This window comes from Rutidosis leptorrhynchoides, chromosome 4, assembly GCF_046630445.1.
Source record: "Rutidosis leptorrhynchoides isolate AG116_Rl617_1_P2 chromosome 4, CSIRO_AGI_Rlap_v1, whole genome shotgun sequence".
Classification (NCBI taxonomy): Eukaryota; Viridiplantae; Streptophyta; class Magnoliopsida; order Asterales; family Asteraceae; genus Rutidosis; species Rutidosis leptorrhynchoides.
In genome coordinates, this window is record NC_092336.1 from 48,235,766 (window position 1) to 48,244,830 (window position 9,065).

Below are 9,065 nucleotides of genomic sequence, written 5' to 3' on the forward strand. Positions count from 1 at the left end.
GAATTGACAAACCTTACGGAAGAATGGGTAGAACTAATTCATAGACTCGAGCGTAAAGTAGAAACCATGGAGGTGACGGTGTTAGATTTGGAAGCTAGGCTCGCATCTACTATGCAGGTACCACAAGCAGTACCAACACCAACAGCAACACCACCCGCACCAGCATCATTTCCATCACCACAAGCTCCGTAAGCACCACAGACACCGAAGAGTACCGAGAATGATGAATTATGAAATATTAATTCATTAATTTCTGTTCATGATTAAAGGATATATGTATATATTTATGTTTATCTCGAGATCGTAAAAAAAAAAAAATTCTTTTCATATTAACTATGACGTGTGAATTTTTAACGGGTAGGTAAACCCGAGAAAGATAAAAGAAGCTTTAAAGGGCTCCTATCATAATTAATTCACATATGTTATCATTCACATCTTTCATCATCGATTTAACAATCGATATCTATAAATCCATGATTACATCTGAAGAAGATATATATATGTAAGTATATTTTCATAAAGATTGTAATTAAAAATTCTTTTGTACAAACTGTTAATCGTGAAAATGTTTTAACGGGTAGGAAATACCCGAGAGATATTTAGATTTCACATTAATAAGTTATACTGTACATTCTTTCAAATCTAATTCAACAGTCATTTACTATCCTACCTGCAATCACCGATATACGTATCTGTTCACCGCAGAATAACCATTTTCATTCAATTTCATATTTGGATTTTGACCTATCAGAATCCAACAAGTGGCATAATGAAGAAAACATTGGACAAAATAAAATTTGTTAGAGATAAACGAAATAACTAATTGAAATTTGTTAAGAATCCACGCTAACTGTTCTTAGCTAACTGATTACATTTTATTATTCATAATTTATTTATCGTAATTTTATTTATCGTCATTTAATTTCTGTTATTTATTTTACGCACTTTAAATATCGGGTCACGTATACAAAGTGTATATATGTATAATAATATTCTTGGTACGTCCTAACACAATAAGTATACAATACGTTTTGATAAATCCTAAGACAATACGTACACAATACATCTTAGTTAATTCTAAGACAATACGTATACAATACGTCTCTGGGTTGATGCAAAGACAATACTTATACAATACGTCGTGGGGTAATTCTAAGATTATATATATAAATCGATTATTGGACTATCAACATTGGACAATTAAAAATGAATTAAAATATTAATTATAACATATGAAACAAAACAATTCTTCAAGTTTGCCACTTGATTTCATCTTAAACCTCATTCGTATCTTGACGATTACAATTTGCGTTCAAACCTTTCATGAATCTTGAAAACACCTTAATCGAGAGGATGAACCAACCGTACTTCATCTACGTAAGAAAAGATTGATGCATATAGTTATGCACCTGAAAAACTCTCGGAAACAGAGTAAACGTTTAACACATATCTGTGCTAGCTCTTTTGGCGTTATTATTACTCAAAATAACTTTGCAATTCCTTTCCAAATTAGCCAATTTTATCACAGCTCCAGCAAGTTGATTTAGACTTTTCATTCAAAACAACCTTATTATAACCTCGGAATATATACGTGCTTATTTATTGTTACCAGAGAACCTTTTATATTCCACCATACTACCATCAGCGTTTAATCATCTCAAAATGCAATTCTCCTGAAAACACCTCGATTTGATAACCAATGATCCAGATCCGTTAATTTTGAAAATGCTGACGAAGCAGCATGTAGTAAATGGTCTTAATGGCCAAAAGTGATGATAAAAGAATGGAGTGTTAGGAATGCTCGATAGAAAAATTGGTACTGAAAAACGGATTGAGCTAATCATGAAGGAGGCCAAGGACAAATACAAGGACCAAATCCTATATTTAAAGAATCCAGGTAATTCTGAATCCGCCGAAATCTTTAGAGAATATCTTGCTCCGAAGTCATCTTAAAAATCTTGCTGAAAAATTTTTCCTTATCAACTTTTGAACTTAGAAATTCCAAAAATATAATCATAAATATCTTCGATATTTCTGAGGATATTTTCATAAATATTCTTGTTCAAAATTATCTACCTCTTCGTGTTTTCTGTATTCCATTATATTGAAATTTTGTAAAATCTAAGTATAAATTATGACTGAATTGTGGAGAAGTGTTGGGAATTGAAGCATGGGTTAGTATAATATAATGACGCTTGGCCAACGTGATTATATTACAGTAAGTCATGCTGAGTTTCTAATGGGATGTGATGATTCACAGAACATAACGTCATCATGTGCCATGTTACATAACACTTTTATTCTGCTTAACTTCTGAACATATCAAGAAAGTATATTCTTGATAGTTCTATTCTCAGTGATTCTGGTAATTTGACAAATCAAATCGTGCGATTTCGTTCTTTCTTGTTTAGAATATTAAGTTCATTCGAAGTTCTATACTCACGAATTCTGGACCATTACTCGCTTTACTAGAGGTCGAGAAGGGAATAAAAAGGCAAAGAGCTCCAAAATATAAGAGAAAGTATAAAGCCCAATAACAACACCAAGGTTGCAAACCGTAGATATTAATATGAATAGCAATATAAAGACACGGTATAATTAAGAATATTATCACCCAAGGTAATAGTAGAAGTAAACAGATTTTTCTGGTGGAAGATTGAAAAGAAGGGTGACATAAATGATAATTAGAAAAATATCAAGGATTAGAACGGAATTAAGCATCTTCACAATCTTTTGGATGTATGAACTAAGAAAGAAAGTATAGGAATGGTGAGAATAATAGAATGGAAGAACTTAATTTATAATGGAAATATCATACAGAGTAATCAAGGCAGATCACCGTATTTAATTATAGAGATCTCAATTTCCTTACTCGCCGAAGAATCAAATCTGTTAGATTTCGAAGATTTTCTTTAAATTCCTTGAATTCCGGAAATCAACCATGATTACGTCAAAAGTTAAGACAAATCTCTATTTCTTTATTTCAATCTTTTGCGATAGCTTCACTCTTATTATTCGAGTAACCGAATTATTTTATCCCAATTACTCAATAGTGATAAAACTCTATATATCAACTCATATTCGTCATGGAAAAACATTCTTATTGTCAGCCATGACGACCTCGATCAAATTTCGGGACGAAATTTCTTTAACGGGTAGGTACTGTCATGACCCGGAAATTTCCGACCAAATTTGAACTTAATCTTTATATAATTCCGACACGATAAGCAAAGTCTGTAATGTTGAGTCTCGAAAATTTTGGAAACTATGTTCATATGCTCAAATTACCCTTTGACTATTTCCGACGATTCACGAACAACTATTTGTAAATAGGTATGTATATATTTAAATAAATATATATATGATTTGAAATATAATTTATGATGTAATTGTTAGAAATTAATTATGTAAAAATAATAATTATTATTTAAAAATATCTATATACAAATAAAGTATATTAAAAATAAATATTAAATAATTGTAATACTCAATGATGTTCAGATTGATATTAAGCAAGTTAAATTCAAACTGATATTATTTTAAAATAAACGGTGATCCGAAAATAAATTCTTTAAATTTTAGGCTTATTAAGGATATATTTAGGAACCATTTGTTGAATTTTAAAACTTTTCATATTTTACTTGGGATTGGGAGTGAATAATTAATGTAATTTTTTATTTAATAGTTAATGCTCGAATTTTATATCATAATGACCAAAAGAAATAAATATAGTTAATTTAAAAATATGGAATTTTTCAGAGGACTTTTATTCGTAACTGATTGACAACGGTGTACGATATATCATCTGAGTTAATTCGTCGATAGATAAAACCAACAAATGTCACAATTTATTGGTGGACAACTGTGGAGGCCACTAATTGATTATAAACGGTTGAATTATGAATTTATGTTTTGTTCTCTTCTAAGTTTTCAAGATACATATCATATCATGCATATATAATAATGTTGTGGATGACAGCACACATATAACACATACTATATGCTACTTTTCTTCTCTTCTTCTATATTACTATTAAATATATTATTATATATAAATCTATCTATCTCCTGGTAACCGAGAATTGATCATCTCAAAACTAAAACCAATGAATATGCTAGTTACATGCCATTAATTTCTTGTTTCATTTATTTTGTGAAGAACCCATACATATACATACACAAAACATATATCCTTCTTCTTCACTTGTTTTCCTTGTTCGATAATCACCACTCCATCTTTCTTCTACAACAGCCATCATCGGACCACCATAGCAACCACCATGATCATCACTCGTCCGCCACCACAATCACCCCATCACCTTCAAATCACCATCTTCACTACCCAAAACAACACCACCATCGTTGTATTTTTTTTCTCTTTCTCTTTTTATTGTTTTATTCGATTTAATGAGAGAACAAGCTGCATAATTACAGCCACTTTAAGCCATACGTTTTGCTGTTATTATTTGTCTTTCGGCCATTGCAAGTCATCACAAACCACCTGCAAAATCCATGAAAAATAGTTGAGTTCGATTATTGCAGCCACCCTCCAAACCATTACCATGAACTACGGCCACCACTACAACCGCCACCTTCACAATCACTACACCCATACCACCAACCATTTTTTTTCTTTCCTCTCTTCTATTTCGATTAACGCATATACATATCCACCATCCCCACATTGATAACCACCACCAACTAAACTACTACACCGGATTATTGTTGCTGCTCTTTTATGATGAGGAATCACGAAGATGATGATGTTATCGAATGGAAGATAATGATAAAAGTAAGATGGCGGTTGATAATATAAAGATGATGATAATATTTTATGTTGATGATGATCACCGATAGATTATGATTTGATAATGAATAAATTATGAGTTAAGATAATAATAATATTGATGATGATGATAACCATAAGCATGATAGAATGATGTTGTGATTGTAATTTAAGTTGATAGAATTATTTTAGAAGAAGAAGAAGAAGGAATCATATTAAGAGGGGTTAAAAGAAATCAAGAGTCATTTAAATCAGAAAAGTAAGGAGTAGAGGAGTGGTTTGGGTATGTGCTTGTTAGGCAGGAGGTCCTGAGTTCGAATCTAGGCGTCTGCATATACATTTTTTTTCACAATAAAAGCAGTCTTGATAAATGGGCTTGTTGGGCTGATTAAGTTAAGAATCGAATTGGGCTGATAAAAACCGAATTGGGCTTTAAGTTGGGCTGCTACTAGTTGTGACCCAACAAAACATTTGATTTAAATGGTATGAATATTATTATTATTATTATTATTATTATTATTATTATTATTATTATTATTATTATTATTATTATTATTATTATTATTATTATTATTATTATTATTATTATTATTACCATAAGTACTAGTATTATTATTAGTAGTATTATTATCATTATAGTTATTAATATAAATATTAGGATCATTATTATTATTAGTAAAATTATTATTTTTATAGTCATTATTATTAGTATTCATTATTATTAAAATTAACATGTTTATTAAAAAGTATCAATTTTATTAAAGTTATCATTTTATCACTTATATTAAAAGTATCATTTTTTGTGATGACCCGGGAATTTCCGACCAAATTTAAACTTAATCTTTGTATATTTTCGACACGATGAGCAAAGTCTATAATGTTGAGTCTCAATATTTTTGAACTGATTACATGAATTCATTTAACCCTTTGACTATTTTCGACGATTCACGAACTATTGTCTGTATATATAAATATAAATATAAGAGTATATATAATACATTACATAAATAAAATACACTTTAATTAAATAGAATTAAAAATGTATAACAGAATAATTAAGTACAATTAAAATGAATAAATATAAACATGTACATGATATTATTATGAACCTATAGTATATATATGATTTCTATTAATAATTATTATTATATTATAATATATATATACATATATATATATATATAAAATGTAAATATTTAATATTTAATAAATGTTTTATAAGATATATAATATAAATATTAAATGTTACATAGTTAATAAGATATAGTTTCTACATATTAAATTTACATACAAGTTAAAGTATAATTGATATATTTATTACTTACATTAAAATAAATGTTAATATCTAAAAATGAAATTTGATATATATAAATTATTATACTATTATCATTATTAATATTATATTCATTAGTAATATTAAGATTTTTATAACTTGTATTATTATTTGTATCATGAATAAGATCATTATTATCATTAATATTAATTAAGCTTATTAAAAAATATCATTATTGTTTGTATTAATATTATCATTATTTATCATCTATTATTACTAACCTCTTTACCTATAATTTTATTATTTCCAATAATATTATTATTGTATTATTAATAGTATTAACATAATTATACTTGTAATTATCAAGATATACCAAGTATATACATATAAACAGATACATATATATACGTACAGAATTATATAAATATATATATATATATATATATATATATATATATATATATATATATATATATATATATATATATATATATATATATATATATATATATACATAAATGCATATACAGGTATATAGATTTATAAATAATGATATATATAAATTTAAATACAAATAATCACGTTTCAGTTGCAAATCACTATCTACTCTGTGGAATCTGTCTGCTGGATTAATCAAGTCAATCCAATTATCTATAATCCAAACAAAATCAGTTAGGGGTCGAATTCACTTTTATATTTTTTATTTTTTTTCTTGTACTGATCGAATATTAGGTATTGACTAATTCCAGCTACAAAACAATCGCCAATTGGATCATTATAGTTGTGGTAATATCTCATACTTCCATACAAACTTCTGCTAAATCAAATTTGAAGGAGAAAAACATAGAAATTTAAATACAATTTTTAAGAAAATGTCGACTGCCCTGTTATTGGGCAATTTTTCAAAGAACCCAATTTCTTAACTAATTTTAAAATCTAGAAATGCCATTATGTTGGAAATTTTCTATTTAAACTAACTGGAGAATCTTAGGTCTCGAATCTTTCTATTGAGTTTCAATTTCTGAGTCAAACTTTAATTTTTAAAAGTCAATTGAAGTGTTCATGTCAAAATTCGAATATGTTTCTGAGTCTTTGAAATAATTGACAATCCAAAAAGTTTATATGCATAATTTGGAACCTTTTTCATGTTGAAGTCAAAGCCTGAAACCTTCTTAATTCCAAAAATCAAATTCGAGTTCAGAAGTGTGTTCACCAGGTTTATTATTTTTTTTTTATTTTTTTTTTGTTTTCTGATTAATACAAACAATTGATATGGATTTTGTTTAATTATTTGAAGTCTCAAAACCTCTGATGTGTTGATTGGAAATAGGTTATGGGTCGATTGAGTTTTGAAGGGAAGGAGATAATAGAGGAAACAGATAGAACGATATAAGTATTTATTATATGGGTTTAAATCAGATGTGTAATAGCAGAGACATGGTTGTGAGGGTGTTGAGGTATTCGTGAGGTCGCGGGTTCGATCCCTGTCGCGGACAATTCTTTTTAAGGAAGGCTTTTAAAGAGGGTATACCATTTTACATTTATATTTTCATTATTATTATTATTATGATTTTTTTTGTTAGTATTATTGTTATTAGTATTATTATTATTATTGTGATTATTATTGTTATTATTATTATTATTAATATCACAAACATAACTTAGGATATTATCATTTGTACTAGTATTATCATTTAGAAATTATTAGTATTATCATTACTGATATTATTATTATTATTATTATTATTATTATTATTATTATTATTATTATTATTATTATTATTATTATTATTATTATTATTATTATTATTATTATTATTATTATTATTATTATTATTAGTATTACTGTTGTTATGATTAAAATGATTATGAACATGCCAATAACATTTATACTATGAAATCAATAATAACAGTTAATATGGTAAAATTTTGGAAAAATAGTTATAATTATATTAATGCAGGTACAATTTTGAATAGAGAGATGAAATTTAACTATAGGAACTGTAGATACAATATTAGAAAATTTAAAAACGATTTTTATGATAAACTTGATTATTATTATTAACACTGCTAATATTATTATTATGGTTGTTATTTATTTTTACTAAATTATTATTTTGTTTTCATTAAAACTATGATTATTATTATTATTATTAATAATTACAATTATAAAAATAAAAGTCTTAAAGATATTACTATGGATATAAGTGTGTTTTAATTATATTTACAAAATCTATATAAGTATTCACATACATAACATGTTAGATATCTTTATACTAATCATATATATATTAATATAACTATATATAAATTTAACATTTTAAATATATATACAACTAAATAAATAATTTAAGATATAATATATAAACTTATTCGGTTACGACTATATGTTTTAATATATATAAATGATATAGGTTCGTGAATCCGAGGCCAACCCTATACTTGTTCAATGTCGTTCTATGTATTTTTACTACAAAATACATCAGGTGAATTTCATTACTCCCTTTTTATATATATTTTTGGGACTGAGAATACATGCGCTGCTTTTATAAATGTTTTACGATATAGACACAAGTAATCGAAACTTTATTCTATGGTTGAATTATTGAAGTCGAATATGCCCCTTTTTATTAAGTCTGGTAATCTAAGAATTAGGGAACAGACACCCTAATTGACGCGAATCCTAAAGATAGATCTATTGGGCCTAACAAACCCCATCCAAAGTACCAGATGCTTTAGTACTTCAAAATTTATATCATATCCGAAGGGTGTCCCGGAATGATAGGGGATATTCTTATATGCATCTTGTTAATGTCGGTTACCAGGTGTTCAATCCATATGAATGATATTTTTTTGTCTCTATGCATGGGACGTATGTTTATGAGAAATGGAAATATGAAATCTTGTGGTCTATTAAAGTTATGAAATGATTATTTATGATAAACTAATGAACTCACCAATCTTTTGGTTGACACTTGAAAGCATGTTTATTCTCAGGTACGAAAG